The sequence below is a fragment of the Macrotis lagotis genome, chromosome 4 (genome assembly GCF_037893015.1).
Source record: "Macrotis lagotis isolate mMagLag1 chromosome 4, bilby.v1.9.chrom.fasta, whole genome shotgun sequence".
In the NCBI taxonomy this organism is placed as follows: Eukaryota; Metazoa; Chordata; class Mammalia; order Peramelemorphia; family Peramelidae; genus Macrotis; species Macrotis lagotis.
The window spans coordinates 223426162-223451852 of record NC_133661.1 but is presented as its reverse complement, the minus strand read 5'-3'; the positions used below and the strand labels follow the sequence as shown (position 1 = coordinate 223451852).

Below are 25691 nucleotides of genomic sequence, written 5' to 3'. Positions count from 1 at the left end.
GACTTGCCTAAGAGTAGAATTTGAACCCAATGTGTAGGCTGGGCTAACAAGACCCAGCAAGGTTCCACCTTGTTAAACCATCCATGGTTGATCCCAGAGTGCCCTGAGGCAATATGTAGTTGAACAAGAAAAGCTTTAATGAGAAGCATTTCCTTTTCTAAACATGCAGTTTCCAAAATATATCCAAGTTATTCCTCAAATGTGTTCATTGTTTTTCCTACTACCTGATTAGCGAGCTTATTTTGAACCACATATTTTCCTAATAACTGAAATCCAAAATAAGCCCCCACAACTGATATCCTGAACTCTCCTTTAAGAAGTAAGACCCGGGAGTTGCCTTGCACATTGCCCTTGGGATATCAAGGGTACAAGGAGCTGTATGACCTTCAAACCTGTAATGCCCTTCTTGCTCTTATCCTAGAAGTAATGTTGGTTCTTCCACAACCCCTACTACTTTTTTGTTGCTTGTCTTCTAGGTTCTCTAGAGTCTGGTCAGGGTTCTTCTCCTTGTACCACACTGATTTAACTGATGATTTGTTGTTGTTCAATAGATCAGTTGTGTCAGGTTCTTTATGACCCTGTGGACTATACTGTACTGGAGTAGTTTGCCATTTCCTTCTCCAATGGATTAAGGCAAAGGTTAAGTGACTCACCCAGGGTCACCTAGCTAGTAAGTGTCTAAGGTCTGATTTGAACTCAGATCTTCCTGAGGAAGTCACCTAGTTTTCCCCTTAACTTGTGAGTTATTATTTTAAGGTCTGAGAAGACAACATAATATAAAAGAGTAGTGAATTTGTAGTTATCATACCTGAACAGTTACCTTGAGTCTTATGTTCAATAGAAATGCCTCACCTGGTAGGAATCAGGCTCAGTGAGGACAGGTCAGATGTGTCTGCTCTTGGGAAAGTAATATGTGTTATTTCTCCATGTATGTATTCTGGTCATATATGTTCCCTTCATATATACTCTTCATACTTCATCCCTGTATAAGTACAATCTCCTCACTGATTACATTGTATTTGCAGGAGTGTTTATGGATTTGCCCCAAGTTTATGGAAGGAATGTTTTATTGTGACTTACTTTGATATTTTATTAAAAATCTTTGCTATGCACTAATTGTAACCTGTTGCTAACCAGATTAAAAAAAGTCATCATTGATGGAGACTAATGAACCATGGTTTAAGTAGGTATGGATCCAAAAAAACTTAAATTTGGAATAGCTAACTTTTCTGGGGGCCTGACATGTGTGTGTGTGTTGGGGGGATGCTACTGTAGGTGGAAGAAGAACATGATATATAAGTAACGTTACAATAAAAAAATGGGTTCAAAGTGGGAAATAATATAGATGGATTGAATGATTAAGATATTACTAAATAAATAATAATAATGTTTTGTCCTTCATTCTCAAAGAAGACCATGACATCAGGGAGGTGATGCCATGACAAGTACATGGATTGGATTTGGGAGGAGGTTGCTAAGCTACCAGCCTCACTTTTTCCTCCCAAGTTATCTGGGTTCAATGGCCAGATAGGAATCAGGATGACTGGAAATGGCCCTGGATGTGGGACAATCAGGGTTAAGTGACTTGCCCAGGGTCACACAGTTAAGTGAATGGCTGAGGCTGAAATTGAATTCCTGTCCTTCTGTCTTCTAGGCTGGTGCTCTATCCACTGTGCCACCTAGCTGCCCCAAACCATTAAATAAAGAGAGAGAGAGAGAGAGAGAGAGAGAGAGAGAGAGAGAGAGATTATTGGGGGTGGTCATAAAGGGGCTCTATTGGAGTAGTGACGATAAGGTATAGAGAGCAGGAAATAAAGTACCCAGTAGATAAGACAGAGCCAAAATAGCAGGATCTTACCTGAGTTCTCCCCCAAACCACCCCAAATGTCCTTGAATAATGACTCTAAACAAATTCTAGTGTAGTAGAACCTACAAAAAGATGGAATGAAATGATTTTCTAGCCCAAGGCAACTTAGACGGTTGACAGAAAAGATCTGTTACACCAGTGTGAGAGAGCAGTACAGTTCATAATGCACCATAGACACATTGCAGTAAAGTAGGAGCAGGCCTTGGGAATCATTGAATCACTGAATTAGCCCCAGCATCTGCTTCCAACCCAAAGATAAGGGGGTTGAACTGTAGAATCCCACTTCTGGACTCCCTTGTCTTTCCCAGACCAGCATTTGAGGGGCAGGAGACAGGGAAGACCAAGGAGACAAGTACTCCAACAAGATCTCCAAGTGCTCCATTTATTTAGCAAAACACCAGTGCTTAAATATCTTTCCACTCTCTCATCCACTCCCACTCCCATGGCAGTTAGTAAAATAAGGTTCTGATGCTCAAAGGCACCAGGTGCTGATAATCTACAGTATTCCCCCACACACAAAACAGTCCCCAACAGTTGAACAACTGATCAGAGGGAGATAACTGGAATCTCTTTGCTAACACTGAGACAGGACTGTTACTTTGCCCATACTCAGATCTGGGTCAGAGTCCCTGGAAAAGGAGGAGCAGTAGCAAAAATGGAGTTTGTTGCTTAAGGGGTAAGGAGACCCTCCTCACAGTTCCAGGACAGAAAAGAGTGCTTGTGGCCACTCACAGTCCAAAGCATAGGCCAGAAGAGTGGTAGCAAACACCTCTCCTTAAATCATAGCACCTTGGAAGAACTGAAAACTTGCAAGTCCCCAGAAGTATCTCTGAAATTAGCTGCACATAACCCTAGGAGGGTCCAGTGGATCCTCCACTCTGGAAACAGAGCCCTATTTTAACAAAGAGGCATAGACTGGGAAAATGAACAAACAACAAAAAAAAAGTTACTATGACGATGAGGAAGATCAAAATACACACTCAGAAGAAGATAACAAAGTCAAAACTCCTATATCCAAAGTCACCAAGAAAAATAAAATTGGTTTCAGGCCACTGAAGAGTTCAAAAAGGATTTTGAAAATCAAGTAAGAGAAGTAGAGGAAAAATTGGGAAGAGAAATGAAAATGAGTCAAGAAAATCATGAAAAATGAGTCAACATCTTAAAAGTATTGCAAGCAGCCAGAAAGAAACAACAACTGTTTTGAGGAGCCACAGTCAGGATAACATAAGATTTAGCAACTTCTACATTAAAGAACTGTAGGGCTTAGAATATGATATTCTAGGATACAAAAGAGTTCAGATTACAACTCAGATTCAACTACCCAACAAATCTCCCTATAAAAGGAGATACAAAAAACACTGAAGAGCAAAACATGTTAAAAACCGGACTAGGCCAAATGGTAAAAGAAGTATGAGAAGAGAAACCAATGAGGAGAAGAATACCTTGAAAAGCAAAATTGACCAAATGGAAAAAGGGGCATAAAAATTTGCTGAAGAAAAAAACTATTTAAAAAAGTAGAATTGAGGGGCAGCTAGGTGGCACAATGGATAGAGCACCAGCCCTTGAGTCAGGAGGACCTGAGTTCAAATGTGGCTTCAGACAATAATGCCTAGCTGTGTGACCTTGGGAAAGTCATTCTTAACTCCATTGCCTTAAATAAAAATTTTTAAAAAAGGTAGAATTGACCAAATGAAAGAGGAAGTACAAAAGTTCACTGAAGAAAATAATTACTTAAAAATTAGAATTAAGCAAATGGAAACTCATTGTAAAAATAACTGACATGGAAAATAGAACCAGGAGAGATCATTTTTCAATTAATGAACTACCTGAAAGCCATGATCAAAAAAATAGATCCTAGACTTCATCTTTCAAGAAATTATTGGGGGCAACTGGATGTCACAGTGGATAAAGCACCAGCCCTGGAGTCAGGAGGACCTGAATTCAAATCCAGCATCAGACACTTAATAATGACTTAGCTGTGTGGCCTTGGGCAAGTCACCTAACCTCTCATAAACTAATTGTGGTATGTTCTATAAAAAATGATGAGTAGGAATGCTTTCAGAAAACTGAACTTTACATGAGTGATGCAAATTAAAATGTACTGTAAACAAAGTAATAGCAATATTGTAGGATGATCAGCGGTGAATGATTTAGCTTTTTTCAGCCATATGTGACCCAAGACAACCATGAAGGACTTATGATAAGAATGCTCTCCTCTCCCAGAGAAAGAGCTTTTGGTTTCTAAATACAGATTGAAGAATACTTTTTTTACTTTATTTTTATTGAGGTTTCTTTTTTATCTATAAAAGGGGGTCTATATTTTCTTTTACAACATGAAAATGTTTTGCATAACTATACATCTCTAGCATATTGTTAACTTTCTCAATAAGGATGGGATGGGAAGGGAAGAAAGGAGAGAATTTGGAAGTCAGAGTTTTAAAAACAAACAAGATTTTTTTTACATGTAACTGGGAAAAGAATACTAAAAAAAAAAAAAAAAAAAAAAAATCAGTAAAATGACCAAGACAGCAAAATCATTGGATGTGAAAGGTGAGGGAAGCATCAACATGAAATTCAACAAAGTTACCACTAGATGGTGATAAGTACTCAGCATAATACTATACAGCAAGGATTGAAAGTGATTATTTCTTTTTAAAGTGGTCAAAAAATAAGGAAATTTTCTTCCCAGAAGATTATAAATTTCTCAAGTCAGTTCTTGGAAAAATATATTCTCTGCTCTTTTTGTGGGAATTTGCTTCCTTTTTAAATCACCTTACTAGCATATTTATTCTTTGAGAGGACTGAGCAGAAAGATCACACTGACTCTGGATAGGTACATTAACAGTAGCCCATATGATAAAGCAGGCAGCTAAGTGGTGCAATGGATAGAACACTGAACACCAAGACTGTAGTCAGGAAGATCTATATTCAAATCTGGTCTCAGACAGTTACTAGCCGTATGATCCTGGGTATATCACTTCACCCTGTTTGCTTCAGTTCCCTCATCTGTAAAATGAGCTGAAAAAGAAAATGGCAAACCATTCCAGTATTTTTTCCCAGAACACCCCAATGAGGTCATGAAGGGTTGGACACTACTAAATGGCAACAATAAAAATATGATAAAGCACATTCCTTACAACTTAGAATTGTAAGCAATACACTCACTTTACAACTAGGGAAACAGGCACCTAGATAATCAGTGACTTTTCAAAAATTCAGTGACTTTGATGGGAGAACCAAAATCTCAAATCTAGGTCTTCTAAATCCAATTCCCAGAGACTGTTCCATTCTGACTGATTTATATGCTGAGCACACAGCACCAGAATTAAATTACTGAATGTGACTAGCAATGTAATACTTGGCCCCATTAAATCAGAGCTCCCTAAAATGTGAAATTAGTTGACAATCCCAATTTCTGAGAATCTCTTGACTGGGAGACATAAAATCCAAACTTGGAAATCTCAGTCCTGGCTCTTTAGGGGTTCTCCAGGCCTTTTTCCTTTGCTTCTTCTCTTTTAGTTTGTCTTTGAGAAATGAAGCTTTTATTTATGGCCTAAAACTTGTAGATCAACATATTAAGGAATTCATTCTAAAGTAGAACTGCTGAAGACATGCAATGCTATGGGGAAAGCTGAATTGGAAATCAAGAAACTTGGATACAAGTCCTTGTTCTGCCATAATATGTGGTCTTGGGAAGTTAACTGCCCTTCTGTTAGCCTATCTCAGTTTCCTTATCTGTAAAATGAAGGTAGTTGGATGAGATGGCACATGTTTATAATTCATCCTACCAGGGAAACTGAGGCTGGTGGACTGCTTGAGCTTGGGAATTCTAAGTTGCAGTAGGCTAGAGTTCTGGGTTGTCAGCACAAAGTCTGCCATGAGAATGATGAGCCCTGGGAGCTGAGGGACCACCAGGTTTTTTAAGGGGTTGGAGATGAAGAGTCAGAAATTGAGCAGGTCAAAGCTTAGGATAGTAGGACTTGGGCCTCTTAGAAGTCACTCTGGGGGGTCTAGGTGACGGAGTCAGGAGTACGTGGGTTCAAATCCGACCCCAGACACTTAATAATTACCTAGCTGTGTGGCCTTGGGCAAGCCACTTAACCACACTGCCTTGAAAAAATCTAAAAGAAAAAAGTCACTCTCATCAAACCTGGGCATCATAAGTATAGCCAGGCTTCCAAAATATGAGAGTGATCTTTAAGGCCTTTTCTACTCTAAAATAAAAAGATGCAAGGAGCAAATTGTATCTAACAAGAAAATTGCTATAATATTTTTTAATTTATATAATTTGACTCCAGATTCCTAGTTTAAGTGTTATTCTTTCTTCTTCCTTTTGTCCATTTCATATATTCTGCTTTGTATAGCTTGCAATATCCACTGTTGCACTGTGGGGACTATATATTTATCTAAACTTGATATAAACTGTGTCCATATGCTCACTTATCTTTGAATTATTTTCCTTAGGACCCAAATGATTTTAGGAAAAAGCAGAGATGTATTAGAACCAGAGTTAAATTTTCATTCTGAGCATTTACACCTCAGAAACCAGTAAAAGTACAAATCGGGGCTTGATTGATTGTTTTCTTTTAATTTTCTAAGACAGAAGAGAGTGGTGGAGAAAATGTTAATAATGCAAATCAAACTTGAAAGTGTGTGGTGTGTGTATTTCTCTGCCATTATTCCCCTCCCCCTTATAAAATGTTTTTATACTCCTGGGAAAAAGAGAATGGTAAATTAAGAGACCCTTACTGTGCTCCACGCTGACATGTTACATATTTTTAGTATATAAATGTTATTTCTCTTAAGTATTTGACTACCAAATCATTTACACACACAAAAGAAGCATTGCCTTATTATAATAGATGAGGAAATCAGAAAAGGTTGTGTCTCAGAGAGAATCTTGAGGTGAGTATATTCCAACTATGAGAGTCAGCCAGGGCAAAGACATCAAGATGGAGACGAAATGTCTTGTGTTAGAAACAGCAATAGGACCTACTTGACAGGACCTCACAGAAGGAAGGATAATAGAGTAATACATTTAGAAAGGTAGATGTTGGAGGTGGGGGGGGGCTGGCTAGGTGTCGAAGTGGATAAAGCACGGGCCCTGGAGTCAGGAGGACTTGAGTTCAAGTGCGGTCTCAGACACTTAGTAATTACCTAGTTCTGTGGCCTTGGGCAAGCGGCTTGACCCCATTGCCTTGCCAAAAAAAAGGTAGATGGGGCTAGTTGGCTTTACAAAACTGAACCCAAGAGCTTATATTCATTCTGTCCTGGAAGCAAATAAGATTTGTTGCAACAGACAGTCAAGAGATTATGAGGACACATTCAATTTGGATCCAGGTACAACAACGTGGAAACCATGTAAAGACTGACAAATTGCTTTCTGTAGGGCGGTGGGGGGAGGGAAGTAAGATTGGGGGGAAAACTGCAAAACTCTAAATAAACAAGATCTTTAATTAAATAAAAAAAAGATTATGAGAACCTGAATTAGGTGGAGGATCATGTAAATTAAGGGGAGACAGAAATATTGTAGAAGGGAAATGTGAATATTAAGAAAATGATTGGGTCAGTGGGGTGAGGGAAAATGAGGAGTCGTGAGTTGTGCCCCGTGGAGCCTGAACACATGAACAATGACAGGAAGGCGGGTCCTCGGCGGTAATAAAGGCGCCTGTGAGGAGGAGGAGGAAATCTAAGGCTCTGGCCCCGCCGGGCCGGGGGCTAGCGGGGGTCCTGGGAGCCCGAGTAAAGTGGCGCTGCCCGGCGCCCCCGGCTCGCGCCTGCCAGTCCCCCAGCCGCCTTTCACAAGCAGCCCGAGGGTCCCCAAGCCGGTCCCGCTTCCCGGGCCTTCTCCTTGGCCCCGCGCTGGTCCCCGGGTCCCCCGCGCTGGTCCCCGGGTCTCCCCCGCTGGTCCCCGGGTCTCCCCCGCTGGTCCCCGGGTCTCCCGCTCTGGTCCCCGGGTCCCCCCCGCTGGTCCCCGGGTCCCCCCCGCTGGTCCCCGGGTCTCCCCCGCTGGTCCCCGGGTCTCCCGCTGGTCCCCGGGTCCCCCGCGCTGGTCCCCGGGTCCCCCCCGCTGGTCCCCGGGTCCCCCGCTCTGGTCCCCGGGTCCCCCCCGCTGGTCCCCGGGTCCCCCTCCGCTGGTCCCCGGGTCCCCCGCTCTGGTCCCCGGGTCCCCCCCGCTGGTCCCCGGGTCCCCCGCTGGTCCCCGGGTCCCCCCCGCTGGTCCCCGGGTCTCCCGCTCTGGTCCCCGGGTCCCCCCGCGCTGGTCCCCGGGTCTCCCCTCCGTCCTCAGCCCGGCACTGCCAGGCCAGCGTGCCCCCCGCTTCCCACCTCCCCTACTTGAGCCCCCAGAGGCTCGCACCGGGAGGGAGCCCAGCCCAGCCCGGGCAGGACCTGGGGCCGGCGCCCCGCAAACACAGCCGCGGGGCGCCCCGGGACAGGGGCCGGGCCCCTCGCCCCCGGGACGCTGGTTTAAAAGGTCCTGTAACGGGCGCAGATAGCGAGCGTCACGGCAGAAGAGAAAGTCTGCCCCCCTGCTGTGCCAAGACGTGCCCTCCCTTCCTGTTGGCGCCGAAGCTCAGCGCTGGGGGACACACTCCAGAAGAGGGCGAGACCCGCCCTCCGGGCCCGGGCTGCCGCCGCCGCGCCGCCCGGCTGTGCAGCCCCCCCGGGACTCAGCCCTGGAAGGAAGCGTTTGCTACGTGTGCCAGCACTGGCCAAAACTGCTCTTCCCAAGCGGAGGTAGGGACTGTTATTATGACCCTCATTTTTACAGCTGAGGAAACTGAGGGGCGCTGATTCGCCCGGCGTCCAGGAATCAGTATCTGAGGCCGGATCCGATCCCGACCACCCCACAAGCCCCGTCCGCTGACCCGCTTGGCTGCCTCCCCATGGCTCCTCCGTGTAGATGAGAAGGAACCCGGGATGGCGCTTGTTCCTTATCCCCCTCATTTTGCAAACGTGAAGTGATTTGCTCAAGGTCCTACGCGAAGTATGGGGCAAAGTCAATATTGAAATAGAGGTCTTTTTTAGACAGATCTAATCCTCTTTTTAACTTCTAGTCAACAGATCTTTCTACTCCAAGTAATAAATCTCAAGTTTATTTTAATTTTGAAATGGTGTGTATTAGGTATTAGGGTTTAGATGCCATGACATTTTTAGTTCTGAAAGTGAGGTAGGCTTAGAGGACGAGTCTTGTGTTTTTTTTTCAGTTGTTTTTCAGTCTCGTCACACTCTTCACAGCCCTATTTGGAGTTTTCTGGGCAAAGATCATTTTACACAAGAGGAAGTTGACTAACTTGCCCAAGGTCACACAGTTAGTAAGCCTCTGAGGCTAGATTTGAACTCAAGAAGATGAGTCTTCCTGACATAAAGTTCACCTAATTGCTTACAAGTGTTATAATGGCTTTTAAATTCCTATCAGGCCTCATGTCTTTCTCTCAGAGTAGCCACCTTTTGGGTATGGATAACTAAGAACAAGTGAATATTCCACTCAATATCCACAAATGTGTATATATATATATATATATATATATATATATATATATATATTTATATTTATATTTATATATATACTCATCTATGTATTTCATATGTGTGCAACCTAGACAGTAATTGATTTCTTCTACTTTCTGTTCTATTTATAAAGAACAGTTTAAAGCAAAAGTTAAAGGGGGAAGGGCAGCTAGATGTCACAGTGGATAGAGCACCAGCCCTGGAGTCAGGAGGATATGAACTCAAATGTGGCCTCAGACACTTAATAATTGCCTAGCTGTGTGATCTTGAGCAAGTCACTTAACCCCATTACCATAAATAATAATTCATTAAAAAAAGTTAAAAGGGGTAAAAAAACCACCCAAGTACTAATTTTTTTTTTTTTGCAAGGCAAATGGGGTTAAGTGGCTTGCCCAAGGCTACACAGCTAGGTAATTATTAAATAGTGTCTGAGACCAGATTTGAACCTGGGTACTCCTAACTCCAAGGCCGGTGCTTTATCCACCCCAAGTACTAATTAAATACATCTCCTGTTATAAGCTACACTTCTGTTATCACTAACTTGCTTTTCTTTGTCTTTGATACTTTACATTTTCTAATTGTTATGCGTATGTTGTATAGAAGTTATTTAGTTATTTCAACCTAGACCACCATCTCTTTTATGTATTCTTTTTTTAGTAAGTTTTATTTTTATTAAAGATATCATTTGAGTTTTACAATTTTCCCCCCAATCTTACTTCCCTCCCCCCACCGCCCCACAGAAAGCAATGTCAGTCTTTACTTTTTTTCCATGTTGTACCTTGATCCAAATTAAGTGTGATGAGAAATCATATCCTTAAAGAAGAGACAAGAAGTCTAAGAGGTAACAAGATCAGGCAATAAGATATCTGTTTTTTTTTTCTAAATTAAAGGGAATAGTCCTTGAACTTTGTTCAAACTCCACAGCTCCTTATCTGGATACAGATGGCACTCTCCTTAGCAGACAGTCCAAAATTGTTCCCAATTGTTGCACTGAGCAAGTCCTTCAAGGTTGATCATCACTCCCATGTTGCTGTTAGGGTTCTTTTATGTATTCTTACTAAGAACTTAATAGGGGCAGCTAGGTGGCACTGACCCTGGAGCCAGGAGTACCAGAGTTCAAATTCGGCCTCAAACGCTTAATAATTACCTAGCTGTGTGGCCTTGGGCAAGCCACTTAACGCCATTGCCCCACCCCTCAAAAAATAACTTAATAAATAGTACTGGTTGACTAGAATCATTTGATTGTCCCTGGTCCACAGAAAGTGTTTAATGTGTTGGGTGAATGACAATAGTTTCAGAAATACATTATGTGAAAGTCTCACATAGTTCAAAATGATTATTTGTCCACTAGGAGTCAGTGTCTTACAACATAGAACTAGAGTATCTTTGGAATTTTTTTTTTTAATCCTAGCCCCTCTCTACCAAGATCTTTTTTTTTAGGTTTTGCAAGGCAAATGGCGTTAAGTGGCTTGCCCAAGGCCACACAGTTAGGTAATTATTAAGCGTTTGAGACCAGATTTGAACCCAGGTACTCCTGACTCCAGGGCCTATGCTTTATCTACTGTGCCACCTAGCCGACCCTCTACCAAGATCTTTTAACTGCTTACTGTACTCAGTTTTCCATAATCAAGGAAAGGCTGGATTATCATATAATAATCATAGAATTGGAGTTGTTAGAGACTTCAGTGATCAAGTTCCCTCATTTTATAGATGAGGAAACAAGCTAAGACATTAGGTAGTTTGCTAAAGGTCATATAATCAGGAAATTAATTTAAATTTCCTAAGTTTTGACTTAAAAATTCTCTTCCCTGTTAGTCTGGGAAGAGAACTTTCTCTTAGACTGATTTTCTTCAGGGAAGGATGCAACACTAACTTGCTAGTCTCAGAAACTTTGACTTTGGGACTATTCTCAGGGGAATTTTCCTGCTGCTCTCCTCCCTAGCATATTATAACTTCTTGGAGCCACAGATGAGAGTTGTGTGAAGACTTGCACCAAGATGTCATTGAACTTCTGTAAAAACAATGTTAAGTTCCCACTATGTGCAAGAGCCAGTGCTGAGCATTTGGAAGAAAAAGAAAGGCAAAAGACAGTCTCTGCTCCCAAAGAAGTTCCAGTGGAGGAGACAACCTGCAAAAATCAATTTACTAACAAAGTTATATATAAATTAGAAAGAATCAACAGACAGAAGGTCCTAGAATTAAGGGGAATCAGGAAAGACTTATATTAATTATTATTATAGAGGTGAAGTTTAACTATTGGAGAGTTGTCTTTATTTTTCTTGATAGGGTTCTATGATCCCTGTGTCTTGGGCCCTTTTTTCTTCTCCCTCTATGCTATTTCACTTGGTGATTTCAGCAGCATTCATAGATTAAATTATCATTTTGTAGGCAGATGATACTGTGTGAGATAAAAATCTCAGAGACTGACCTGAGCAAATGGAAGTTTTTACTTACTTTTTCTCTAGAAAAGGGCAGCCTCCCAGACACACCAAGATAGTGTCTCAGAAAGCCACTCCAAGGCAAGGTAAATTGAGTATATGTATATATACATATCCTATCCACCCTTTCCCCCTCCCTAACCACCACCCCCCTTTCAACCCATAGGGTCTCTGGGTCTCCAGAGGTACAATCTATTTGGAGAAAATCTACCCTAGCAACAGACACAAAGAAAAGAATGAAATATTTTCATAATATTTTTCTCACCAGTTGGTGAGGTAACTTAAAGATCCTAGTGACCTTCATAACTATCTTAAGTGGAAAGAAGTAGGTTTTATGGTCAGAATGTCCTCCCTGTTAGCAAAAATAGTCTTATCGAAAAACAGGAGGCTCGGGATCTCTCTTGAAATGGGAGGTTTTCTTGAGGAGGACTTCATCAGGAATTTTCCCACTCAATTCCCTCTCTTTATTTCTATTTCTATTTACATATTGTATCTCCAACTCATTAGGTGCTTAATGAATGTTCACTAATTGTCTAAATTCTCTCATTTGGATTTTATTAATTCTAAATATTTTTCCTTAATAGTTTCCCAAAAGATGTTCAGATGATTCCTTTATTTTTCAAAGTTTTCCGGCATGTCAATAAACTTGAAATTGCTACATCTTAACCTATAAATCAGATCTGACCTTGAGTCTGTGATTTTTGCAGTTATTTCAATAATTCACTCATTTTCTGAACATGTTTTTCCAGTTGGTCTGCATTGAATCTAACTTTATTTTTCTTTGTTGAGAGTTGGTTGTCTTTTGGCCATTTGCTTCCTTCATTAGTTACTCTCAAACTTTCTTATTTTTGTGTCTTCTAATTATAAATTTACTTTCTGGCATTATATAGTATAATATATTATATATTCATCATTAAGTATTACTTCAAATTCTCTTGTTTTAAATATATATATATATATATGTATAAATGTATATGCTCATTTGTTTGCTTCCTCTTAACTCTTACTGATTCTTATGGAATTCTTAACAGGGCTAATTTCTTGCTTAATTTCTATATTTGTGTCATTTGGTGTTATGTTTTGTTTTTGAAGAGATATGTGAGCAATTTAACTCCCCTTCAAATCTCTCACTATATCTTGACTGGAAAGCCAGCATTTGACTTATTGATTCTAATTATTTAATCTTTTTAGAGGCAACCTCTTATTCTAATTTGCCAATTTTTTTTTTGGTTCTTAATTCCATCTAATTCTGTCATCTAACTTATTGGCTTTTCTCCTAACTTCACAGCATCTGCAAATTGGATAAGTATGTCATTTTTATTGTCATATTTTGATAAAACTCCCTAGTAATTAAATTTGTCCATCTGGAATGACTATATAGTGAGCCTCTGTCTCTTCGGGTCTTCATTAAAGGCTTGTCAGAAATATTGTTGATGCAATTACTACCTCAAGAAGGAGTTGATTAAGATAATGATACTACTACTACCACCACCACCACCACCACTACTATCACTATGATTACCATTAGTGTTACTAGTTCTAGGAATAATACTACTGCTACTGTTACTGCTTCTACTACTACAAATTGAAGAGTAGGACATTCCCACCAGAAAATTAAGGGGTTAGCCCTAGAGAACTTGATAGTAATTAATGTGTATTAATTAACGTAACAGTGGAGAGAGCAAAACAGTTGAATCTATAAATATCCAGTGCTTTTAAGGGAAGAATTTTTTTAAATAAAAAAGTCAGTTCAAAGAAACTAACACAGCAACTGACTCCAATAGTTAAGTGCAGTGCTCTATAACAATATCTTCTGACACTGCAAAAAGAAGGAGGAAAGAACATTCTTATTTCTTTTTTTTTTTCAGGAACAAGTTTGTTCTTAGTACCTTGCTTTTGTTATTCTTTACAAAGTGATTGTAGTAATTGTAAATTTTATTTTCCTGGTTCTACTTTCTTTCCTTTATGTCAGTTCATATCTTCCCATGCTTCTTTGGATCCTTCATATTCATCTTTTCATGTGTTATTGTAATATTTCACTATATTCATATGACATGTGGTATAATTTGCTTAACTATTTCTCAATCAATGTTTACTTCATTTTTAATTCTTTGTTAGTAGGAAAAGGGCTGCCAAAATTATTTTGGTGTCTATAAGACCTTTATATCTCTTTGACCTCCGTTGGGCATATGCCTATCAATATCTATGGGTAAAAGGATTTGAACATTTTAATTTCTTTCTTAGCATAATTTTAAATGTGTAATTCTAAATGAATGGACCAATTCACACCTCTACCAATGTTATATTAGTTTGCATGTTTTTCTACAGCTCTCTAATATTGGCTATTCCCATCTTTTGTTATCTGACAAATTTCTGGCATTGAAGTGAAGTTTCAAAGTTAGTTTGATTTGCATTTCTCTTACTGATGATTTTTAACAATCTTTCATATGGCTATTAATAATGTCAAATTCTTCTTTTGAGAGTTCTTTGTTCATTGTTTTAACAGATATGTCTTTAATATTTAGATTACATTTCCATTTTGAGGGTTTTTTTAGTAACATGGTAGAGCATATTGATCTAAATCAAATTTCTACCAATTTGCCCTTCTATTTTTCCTAGACATTCTTTTCATATAGGATATTTTTCCTCAGATAATCTATGTTATTGACTTTGTCAAATACTGGATTGAGTTCAACTATTTTCAAAATTTCCTTATGTAGTTTATTAAATGGCTACTGATATTTTTAAATCATATGTAATAGTTCTGAAAATTATTGCTTATAGTATAATTTGAAGACTGGAGTTGCTAGTTCCTTTTCTTTTTTTTTTATTATTTATATCTTTTAAAGAAGAAATCATTGAACTACATTTGTAATTAAAAACCTAGGAAAATAACAAATTTTTAAAAACTAACAAAAAAAGGGGCAGCTGGGTGGTACAGTGAATTGAGCATTGGCCCTCAGGTCAAAGAGGACCTGAGTTCAAATGTGACCTCAGACACTTAATAATTACCTAGCTATGTGACCTTGGGCAAAGCACTTAACCCCATTACCTTGCAAAACAAAAAACAAAACTAACTTCTAAAAAATGAAGAAGAAAGAATAAAATAAAAAAAACTGAGTTAATAAACAGAAAATGGAAGCTTTTTAATAAAATTAATTAATATTAGACAAATGATTAGATAATTTGATCTAAAGAAAAACAAAGAAAATTAAATTACTAAAATAAAAAGGAAAGAAATAAAATGACAAATGAGATTGGATTTATAACAGATGAAAAAAGGAAATTTTTAGGGATTATTTTACCTAATTATATGACTCTAACCTTGGTAACTTAAATGAATGAATATTTATAAAAATATAAAATGTACAGCTATCCTGATTGTGGTTATGCATCTAGTGTAATGGATCCCTCAGAACCCAAGGTTTCAGGAAATAATTGCTTTAATATAAACATATTCAAAAACTCCTAGTAAAAATGTTCCCTAAAGAAGTAACAAATAGCCCAAGAATGGAAAAGTAGGTAAGCCACCAGGAAAGAGATTAAAAGCAATCAGTAAGGAAGTTCCCTGGGGTCTCAAAGCTCCCTACCACATTCTTAAAACTGTTTTTATATCTTCCTTTCCCAAATAACCCATATTTAGGTCTCAGAATAATCTGTCAAAATTAACTCAAACCTGCCTTAAGTCTGTTCCACAAACTCTTAGCTCCCAGTAAGTTGAAGCATGGAGTTTAACTCACACCTCCCATTTCCACTAGTATACTAGACCACAGCATATGATTAAAAGAATAATAAATGGAATGTTAAAATCATCTGATCATGAAAAAGAAATTTGTGAAGTCATAAATGAACTGTCAGAGGAAAAAGCCCAGGCCCAGATAGAGTTGCAAGTGAAGTCTATCAGAAGTTCAAAAAACAATTAACTATAGTAGCACATAAATTGTTGCATAAAATAGAAGGAAAAGGCACTTACAAAAATTCTTTCTATTAAGCAATAATAGTCTTTATTTCCAAACCTGAGAGAGATAAATTAGAGAATAAAAATTATAGCCCAATATCTCTAGTGAATATTGATATAAAAATATTGAATAAAATATTAACAAATTTCTACAATATATTAAAATATTATTCCTTATGATAAGATTAGATATATAACAGGAATACTGGATTGGTTTAGAATTTGGAAACAATATAATAGCCCATGATAATAATAGAAATAATCAAAATCATTTGATTACATCTATAAATGCAGAAAAAGCTTTTGGATTTCTAGATCACTTATCCCTCCAAATAAATTATTATTATGTTATTTAATCATAGAACATATCCCCTTGGAAGTTTGATTGGAATAATTCTGTACCTTTTGACTTCTGGATGTCTCTGTGATTCTCACTTATTTGATCTTATTTGATTAAGCTAGTTCTTTTTACTGGGGACTTGAGTGAGGGAAGGATGCTGAAAATTTGAAAGAAAAATAAAAGAAGTAGCAATATTCTTTTCAAAAAGACTTAGCAGGGGGTGGCCAAGTGGCGCAGTGGATAGAGCACCAGCCCTGGAGTCAGGAGTACCTGAGTTCAAATCCTGCCTCAGACACAATAATTATCTAGCTGTGTGGCTCTGGGCAAGCCACTTAACCTCATTGCCTTGGAAAAACCTTAAAAAAAAAGAAAAGAAAAAAACTTAGCAGGAGATGCTGACCCATGTGGAAATATTATTTGGACTCTGAGTCAGGGAGGAATGGGTCTCACTGTCATCACCTATAAGGAGATAGAATTTAATGACCTTTAAGGCCCCTTCTGACTCTAAATCTATGACACTAGCAATAGCAGTGAAGCAAAGGAATACCAAAGGAGAAATAAAGAGAACTATATATCAGGGAACCCCAAAACTAAAGAACTGATTAGAAATTAGACTAATGAACGATAAAGCAGAGTCACAATTAAAGAACTGTGAATCATGTGGACTGTAGGTTTTGGGGAGGGGGTCAGTTTCTCTAGTGACCCCAAGTTCTTTTGCTACTTTGGGGAGCTTTTGCCCCAAGTTAAACCAATAACTCTGGAGTAACTATAAAAGTCATAAGGCAATGGAGTATCATTAATTGAACTGGTGGAATGTTTGATTTTTTAGCATTCCCAAATATTTTTCCTACAAAGAGAAGGTCCTGCTCTCCTTATTAGAGATGACCTTATACTGGATGTCAATTTTTTTTTTAGGTTTTTGCAAGGCCAATGGGGTTAAGTGGCTTGCCCAAAGCCACACAGCTAGGTAATTATTAAGTGTCTGAGGCCGGATTTGGACTCAGGTACTCCCGACTCCAGAGCAGGTGCTCTATCCACTGTGCCACCTAGCCATCCCTGGATGTCTATTTTTATAGGGAAGCAGCCATGCTCCACTTCACTCACAATTCTACTGTTTAGACTTCTTTTGCCTACTCCTTGCCCTTTCACACTTTTACAGTTCCTTTTTATGTGTTACCTTTCCCAATTAGAATGTAATATTCTTGAATAAATATCATCATTATCATTATAGTTATTAAATTAATGCAAAAGTGTTTATTGGATTGTTGTAAATCAGATCCATACTTGACATCAAATGTAGTTCAAATCAGTTCTGTTTATACTTCTATGCCAAATGTAAGTCCAATCCTAATCAAGAGGAGCTAAATGTTTCAAACAGATCCCAAGTCCAGGAGGTTTTAGCCTCAAACAAATCCTGCCAGGTTAGCCAGGAGCTCTGGAGGTTTTTCCATCTTCTGTTGGTTGCTCTGCAGGTTCTTTATTCAGAGAGACCAAAGAAATGCTGAGGAATCTTGGAAAGATTTATACCTTTTATTATAAAACATTAGCAGCAAGAGGCTGCAGGATCAAGTCCACTCATAAATCTGTTTGCATAGACCCAAGTTTGCTCATCAGTTTCCCATGTCCCTTATCTGCTTCTCCCCCGTCTGCCATTGCCACTGTGCTCTGTCCATGCATGTGGTCTGCCCTCTAGCCTAGATAATTATAAAGGTCTAGAACAAAGTCAGCATCATGCCAAATCTGAGACTTACGTATTTATCATAAACTATAAACAAGATGTATAACTGGCTAACCAAATTCCATATAAGGATATCTGGCTTGATTGTATAACTAAATGAATGTCCAAATATAACTTTATCTGGTCAAGTTGGACTACTGTGATTAAGGGAAATTAATATCACATCACGATCAAATGGCTTGCCTTACAGTTGGATGATGGGATGCTCAGGGAGCACAAGAATCTCTGCTGTCAGGGTTTGCTGAGCCTTTTCCAGAGCTGCTCGTTCATCTTTGGTGTCCACCATTACCCAATTTTTACTTGTGAAGTAGTCAAATTCTATTAAAACTGTCTCAGCAGATAGGCTAAACCAGTTTGAGGGTAACTGACAGGCCTCAGACCTGTTGGTAAGAAAGGGAGATATCTATGCCAAGCATGTGAAGACTCCACATAGATCATCAGGATGAGAACAAATTTATGGCCATAAAGGTGACTTAAGCAGTTGACTTAGAGCTTAGTCAGATATCAAAGGTACCAAAGTCATCCACTGCATCCTGGACTATCACTGGTGATCTTAGCTTTTGTCCTACCACAGTTTCTGGAAGAAAAAGTGAGACTACTGACTTTGCACAATTCTGCCTACTTAAATCCAATTCATAAGCAAGTCAAGGTATCACCTATCACTGATAGAGGTCATTAGACCTCTAAAAGTGAAGGACAAACAACAAGCATTGGATAGTCCCTGATGTCAAGGAGTTCACATTCTGATGGGAGAGATAAGACATATAGAAGGTTTAAACTGCAAGTCAAATGAAAGGTCCCATGGTCCTTAGAATGCAGTGGTAAAGTAGATGGTAATACTTCTTTTTAAATGTCTTTCCATTGATATATCAGTGCAAACAAATTTTGAGTTATTTTGATGATTTTACTGGTAATAGTTTTCTTTGCTGGATTTTGCAGTTATTGTAGTACTCCAAATGTTATTGCCAGGCCACATCTGTGTAGGGGTTGCTTATTCAGATGATGACTATAAGAGGCAAGTTGGAAGCAGAACCAATGGTCTGGAGAAAGCTTCTATTCCCCAGAGATCTTGGACCCATTGGTAGTAGTTAGTCATCATTTAAAATTAGTGGTACTAGGGGAAGCTAGGTGGAGCAGTGGATAGAGCACCTGCCCTGGAGTCAGGAAGATCTGAGTTCAAATCCTTCCCCAGATACTTAATAATTGCTTGGCTGTGTGACCTTGGGCAAGTCACATAACCCATTGCCTCAAATAAATAAATTTCTTAAAAATTAAAAATATAAAATTAGCAGTAGCAAAAAAGGAAGACCCCTTCTCCTTAATGATTGTTCTTTTCAATGATGGCCGCAGTAGCTGGAAAGGAATCATAACTGGGGGGATTAGAATTGGTTAGGAAACACTACTGTTTTGGAGTTCTAGATCTTGGATTATCTCAAGTCTTGAAGATGTTACCAGAGCAACTGAGGTGGGGAAATGTGAGAGGGACAACTGTGGTTCATTGTTTTGAGCCATGAAATCACCAAATTCTCTGACTCAGAGAGGTAAGAAAGACAGACTTTAATTCACAAGTTGCACAAAAAAGGTTTACAAGTTACTACAAAAGTTCACAAGTTAGTTTCTTTGGAGAAGTGGCAGGACAGTGAGTTTCAGGACTGCTGATGGCCAAAGGGAAAAAGAGACTAATGGGCATTCTATGGTCAGCAGAAGCTGAGGGGGAAAAAAAGGGTTAAAGTGAAGGCAGGAAACCACTGATCCCTAATAAGGAAGAGTAGTTGTGGGATTCATGTTTTGATTCTTTAACGAAATAAAGAAAGTGAGTGTCAAAGAAGACTGTAAAATTTAGCAAAAAGAGGCAACTGGGAGAGAATAACAAAGAGTTAAGATAATCAAAGAAGAGACAGCTAGGGGAGAATAGCAAAGGAAAAAGGAAAGGGAAAGGAGGCAGCCATCAGATGGAGAGGGCTTAGATCAACCTGGATCTAGCCAAATAGAATTGAGACCACGTGGATCCAGCCTGGAGAAAGGAAGGGGAAAAGGATTGGAAACAGGCAGCCTCCTCCCCAGCTGAGTCATGTAGGAGAAAAAAACTGGGGTATAATAACCGTGCTTAAATACATTTTTCTGGTGGTCAGAATGGCGGCATTTAAGGAGTAGCCTACACCTGCTGAAGGAGTGGCAGAGTCTACTGTACATACTCCAAGGGCAGGGGGTAATTAACACCTGGAATAAGGTAGCATGAGTGGCCTCTGCTGAGTACTGTGGATGATGGGGCATGACCAAGGACATGACCAAGGTCCAAAGAGTGATTTGACTCTGCTGGCACATGCTGATTCCTGTCTGAGGACAGAAGTGATTTGCTTACATCTATATCCTTAGTATTTAGAATAGTGCCTGACACACACTATCCATGGGATTTTCTTGGCAAAGATAGCATTTGTTATTTCCCTTTCCAGTGCATTAAGGCAATCTATAAGTTAAATGACTCACTTAGGGTCACATAGCTTATAAGTGTCTGAGGCTAGATTTGAACTCAGATCTTCCTGACTCCAGGCCCAGAATACTCTACACTAAGTCATCCACTGAGCCAACTAGCTGCTATGCACAGAGCAAGGACTTAATCAATGATCTAACTATTTATCTATCCATATAAAGCCTGATTGTGCCTTCTTACTATCTAGGCAACCATTGGTAAATTATCTTCTTTGGGCCTAAAATTGGGGGTTTAAACTAATTATCCTTCTAGAATTCCTTCTAGATCTGTACATAAGGACTCATTCAGGGGTATGCTAGGAAAGCTCTTGGCTATCAGGGAAAATATATATATATATATATATATATATATATATATATATATATATATATGTACCCATGGTACACTTTTAAATTTAATCTGCTTTACTAACATTTTCATTCTTTTTAAGTCTAGACAATCAAAAAATAGTTCATCAAACCCTGATTTGTAGTATTTGCTGATTTCTTGGAACTAAATGCTCACAATGAAATTTAAAATTCAGGTTTTCCTGAGCAAGTTTGTGTTGGCTCCAGCACACTTGTACTAGGAAAACAAATAAGCAATTACACAGTCAGTTTGATACAATCTAGGCTGTATATCTGTGAAATCTATTTGAGACTTTGCCTCATTCTTTTAAGGGCATGTTTGATAACCTAGGCATTACATTCCCTCTTCTTCCCTCCATTATATGATAATTCTTTGAGGGTAATACTATTATTTTTCATCTTTGTATATTATTTGTAGCACAGTGTGTGCTTAATAAATGCAAATCTCTAAGCCTTGGTTTGAAGTAATTGAATCTCCGCCTTTCCTAGTCACTGAGCAAACTTTAATCCAAAAGTTCTTGGACCTGGTCCTCTTCTTTTGATATTACCATTATTCCTGGGTACCTTGGATTTTATACCAACTCTTTCTTCCCTTTATTGTCTCTTATTCCAGACTGCAAATGTGCCTTTTCTTAGAGTTACTTAGAAGGGGGAAAAGAGTAGATTTGGAAATAAAATAGTATCTCGGAAATTGTTAGCATATATAAAATAGACCCAATCAACTCCAATTATTTCTTAGAATACATGGCCAGCTTATCAATATTCTCTAATCTCCAACATGGTACTCAGGTAGCCTTTTCTCCATGGCTTATAAAAGAATTCCTCTTTTCCAAACCCTCTTAGATGATTTGGGATTGACCTAATTGATGCTTTGTACTAAGAAAAATTTTTTGTACCACCAAGAATCAACTACCTACTGAAACTGAACATACTCTTTCAGGGAAAAAGAAGGATATTCAGTGAAATAGGGGACTTACAAACCTTCCTAATGGAAAAACCAGAGCTGAACAGAAAATTTGATCTTCAAATACAAGACTCAAGAGAAGCAGAATAAAGTAAATAGGAAAGGGAAATCATAAGGGACTTAAAGATGTTGAACTGTTTTTATTCCTACATGGGAAGATGATATGATAGCTCATACAACCTTTTTTCCTTATTAGGACAGACAGAAGGAATAAATGTATATTGTGTGTGTGTGTGTGTGTGTGTGTGTGCGCGCGTGTGAGAGAGAGAGAGAGAGAGAGAGAGAGAGAGAGAGAGAGAGAGCGAGCACAGGTATCTCATATGATTTAAAAAATATCAGTAGCCATTTAATAAACTACATAAGGAAAAACTGAAAATAGTTGAACTCAATCCAGTATTTGATAAAGTCAATAATATAGATTATCTGAGGGGAAAATAATCCTATATGAAAAGAATGTCTAGGAAAAAATACAAGGCAAATTGGCAGAATTTTTTTTTTTTTTTTTAGTTTTTGCAAAGGCAAATGGGGTTAAGTGGCTTGCCCAAAGGCCACACAGCTAGGTAATTATTAAGTGTCTGAGACCAGATTTGAACCCAGGTACTCCTGACTCCAAGGCCAGTGCTTTATCCACTATGCCACCTAGCCACCCCTAGAAATTTGATTTAGATCAATATGCTCTACCATATGTTATTAAAAAACCCCTCAAAATGGAAATGCAACCTAAATATTAAAGATATATCTGTACCATTCCCAGAGGAGATGTTAAAACAATGAACAAAGAGCTCTCAAAATAAGAATTTCACATTATTAATAGTCATATGAAAGATTGTTTAAAATCACAAATAAGAGAAATACAAATCAAACCAACTTTGAAACTTCACTGCCAGAAATTTGTCAGATAACAAAAGATGGGAATAGCTAATGTTGGAGAGTTGTAGAAAAACAAGCAAACTAATATAACATTGGTAGAGTTGTGAATTGGTCCAACCATTCATTTAGAAACATACATTTAAAATTATGCTAAGAAAGAAATTAAAATGTTCAAATCCTTTTACCCATAGATTCTATTGATAGGCATATGCCCAAAGGAGGTCAAACATAGAGAGAAAGGTCTTATAGACACCAAAATAATTTTGACCACCCCTTTTCCTACTAGCAAAGATTTAAAAATGATTGAGAAGTAGTTAAGTAAATTATATCACATATCATATAAATATAATGAAATATTACAATAATATATAAAAAAGATGAATATGAAGGATTCAAAAAAGCATAGGAAGATATAAACTGACATAAAAGGAAAGAAAGTAGAACCAGGAAAATAAAATTTATAATGACTGCAATCACTTTGTAAAGAATAACCAAAACAAGGTACTAAGAACAAGCTTGTTCCTGAAAAAAAAGAAATAAGAATGCACTTCCTTCTTTCCTTTGCATAGTCGGAGGATATTGGTATAGAACATTGCACATAACTATTGGAGTCAATTGCTGTGTTGGTTAGTTTTGTTGAGCTGATTTTTTTTTTCATTTAAAAAATTCTTTGCTTAAAAATCAGATTTGAACTCAGATCCTCCTGACTCCAGGTCTGGTGCTCCATCCACTGTGCCACCTAGCTGCCCTACTGGATATTTTTAGCAGTTCATTTCTGGTATCAAGGAATTGGAAATTGAGGGGATGCCCATCAGTTTGGGAATGGCTAAACAAATTGTAGTATATAAATGGGATGGAATACTGTTCTTCTATAAGAAATGATGAGCAGGATACCTTAGAAAAACATGGAAAGACTTACATGAGCTAATGCAAAGTAAAATGTACAGTGTACAGAGTAGCAGCAATATTGTAGAATGATCAGCTCTGAAAGACTTAGCTTTTCTCAGCAATACAATGACTCAAGACAACAACAGTGAAGGACTTATGATGAAGAATACTATCCATCCCCAGAGAAAGAGCTGATGGTTTTTTAGAGTATAAATTGAAGCATACATTTTTTACCATTATTTTTCTCAAGATTTCTTTTGTGTGTGTATGGCGGGGGCGGGGGGGTTTGGGGAAACTATGCTTTCTTTCACAACATAACCATTATGGGGGCAGCTAGGTGGCGTAGTGGATAAAGCACTGGCCTTGGAGTCAGGAGTACCTGGGTTCAAATCTGGTCAGTCTCAGACACTTAATAATTACCTAGCCTTGCAAAAACCTAAAAAAAACCCCAAACATAACCATTATGGAAATGTTTTGTATGACTATACATTTATAACCTCTATCAGATTACTTGCTTTCTTAATGGATGGAGGAGATTGGGGAGGGAAGAATGGAGAGAATTCAGAATTCAAAAATTTAAAAACATGTTAGGGGCAGCTAGGTGGTACAGTGGGTAGAGCAGCAACCCTGGAATGAGTAATTACCTAGCTGTGTGACCTTGGGCAATTCACTTAACCCATTTCCTTAAATAAATAAAATTAAAAAAAGAAAAAATGTCAACATTTGTTTTTACATGAAACTGGGGGAAAAGTAAAATGCTAAACAAATAAAATTTTAAAAAGAAAAATTGGGGTCTGATGATATTACACTCAATGAACAAAGCCTCTAGCACCCTCTACTGGCCAGACCAGGTGAAGTTACTAAACCCAGTGAGTAAATCCTCTACGGATCCTAACATCAAATGCCTGTGAACCAGCCCCTCCCCCAACACAAAATCTTAGGAAAATGAAGAAAGTCCAGAGAGCAGGGAATCCATAGAAAAGTTCCTAGAATGAAAAGACCCTAACTCAGAGAACCTCTGACAAGAATAGGATTTTGTCTCCAGCATAGAAGGACTTCCTTGAAGAAATCAGCAAGGAGTTTAAAAATCAATTGGAAAATTTGGAAAACTTGAGAAAAGAAACCCAAGAAAAGATAAACACCTTGCAATAAGAAAACACATCCTTGGAAAATACAATTGGACTAATACAAAAAGAAAATAATTCTCTCAAAACCTCAATTGGACAAATTGAAAACTCTTACAAAAGTAGAATTAACCAATAGGAAATGGAGTTGTAAAAGGTAAATGAAGAAAATTCTTCCCTAAAAAAAAAGAATGGAGTCTATGGAAACCAATAACTTCATGAGACAAAAAGAATCTGTTAAACAAAACCAAAAAATTTAAAAAAATAGAAGAAAATATAAAATAACTCCTCAGCAAAACCACTGACCTTGAGAACAGATCAAGGAGAGATAAGCTAAAAATTATTGGTTTTCCTGAAAACATGAAGAGGAAAAAAAGGCTGGATTGATATTGTAATATTGATATTACATGATTTAGTGAAGGAAAACTGCCCCGATAACATGGAACCAGAGGGCAAAATAGTTATTGAAAGAATACAATGATCCCCTCCAGAAAGGAATACCAAAATGAAAACACCAAGGAATATTGTAACCAAATTCCAGAACTATCAGATAAAGGAGAAAAACCTGCAAGCAGCCAGAAAGAAACAATTTCGATACCAAGGAGCCACAGTAAGGATTACACAGGACCTGATAGCATCAACATTAAGGGATCGAAGGGCCTAGAATGCAATATTCTGAAAAGCAAGAGAGCTTGGAATGCAACCAAGAATCCATTATCCAGTAAAACTGAGCTGTCTCTTACAGGGCAAAAAGATGAACATTTAATGAAATAGGAGACTTCCAACTTTCCCTGAAGAAAAGACCAGAACTTAATAGAAAATTTGGACTTTCCAACAGGAGACTCAAGAGACACATGAAAAGGTAAAATAAAAAAAAGGGGGGTGGAGAAAAAAAGAAAAAAATTATCAAATATGATTAAACTGGCAATATCCCTACCTGGGAGAAAGACTTCAATTACTCTAGAGAATTGCAACTCTATTAGAGAGAATTTAATTAGCCAGAAGAGATGAACATTCATGACTTATTCGAGAAACTGCTATCTAATAAGATGAAACTGGGATCAGCCTTAACTGGGAGAGAAAGACTCTAATAACCCTCAATAATTGAAATTCTAGTAGAGAAAATGTACTTAGCCAGAATTGATGGACACTCA

The 25691-nt window shown here is 38.3% G+C and overlaps 1 protein-coding gene across 1 annotated transcript in view; it reads left to right on the top strand.

Moving 5' to 3' along the window:
* Window positions 1–8541: 8541 nt before the first annotated feature.
* ITPK1 (inositol-tetrakisphosphate 1-kinase) overlaps window positions 8542–25691 on the top strand; it is a 359936-nt gene continuing 342786 nt past the window's right edge. The window contains exon 1 of the mRNA XM_074235440.1: window positions 8542–8605. The gene's annotated coding sequence lies outside the window, so the exon portion shown is untranslated. The remainder of the gene's footprint in view (window positions 8606–25691) is intronic.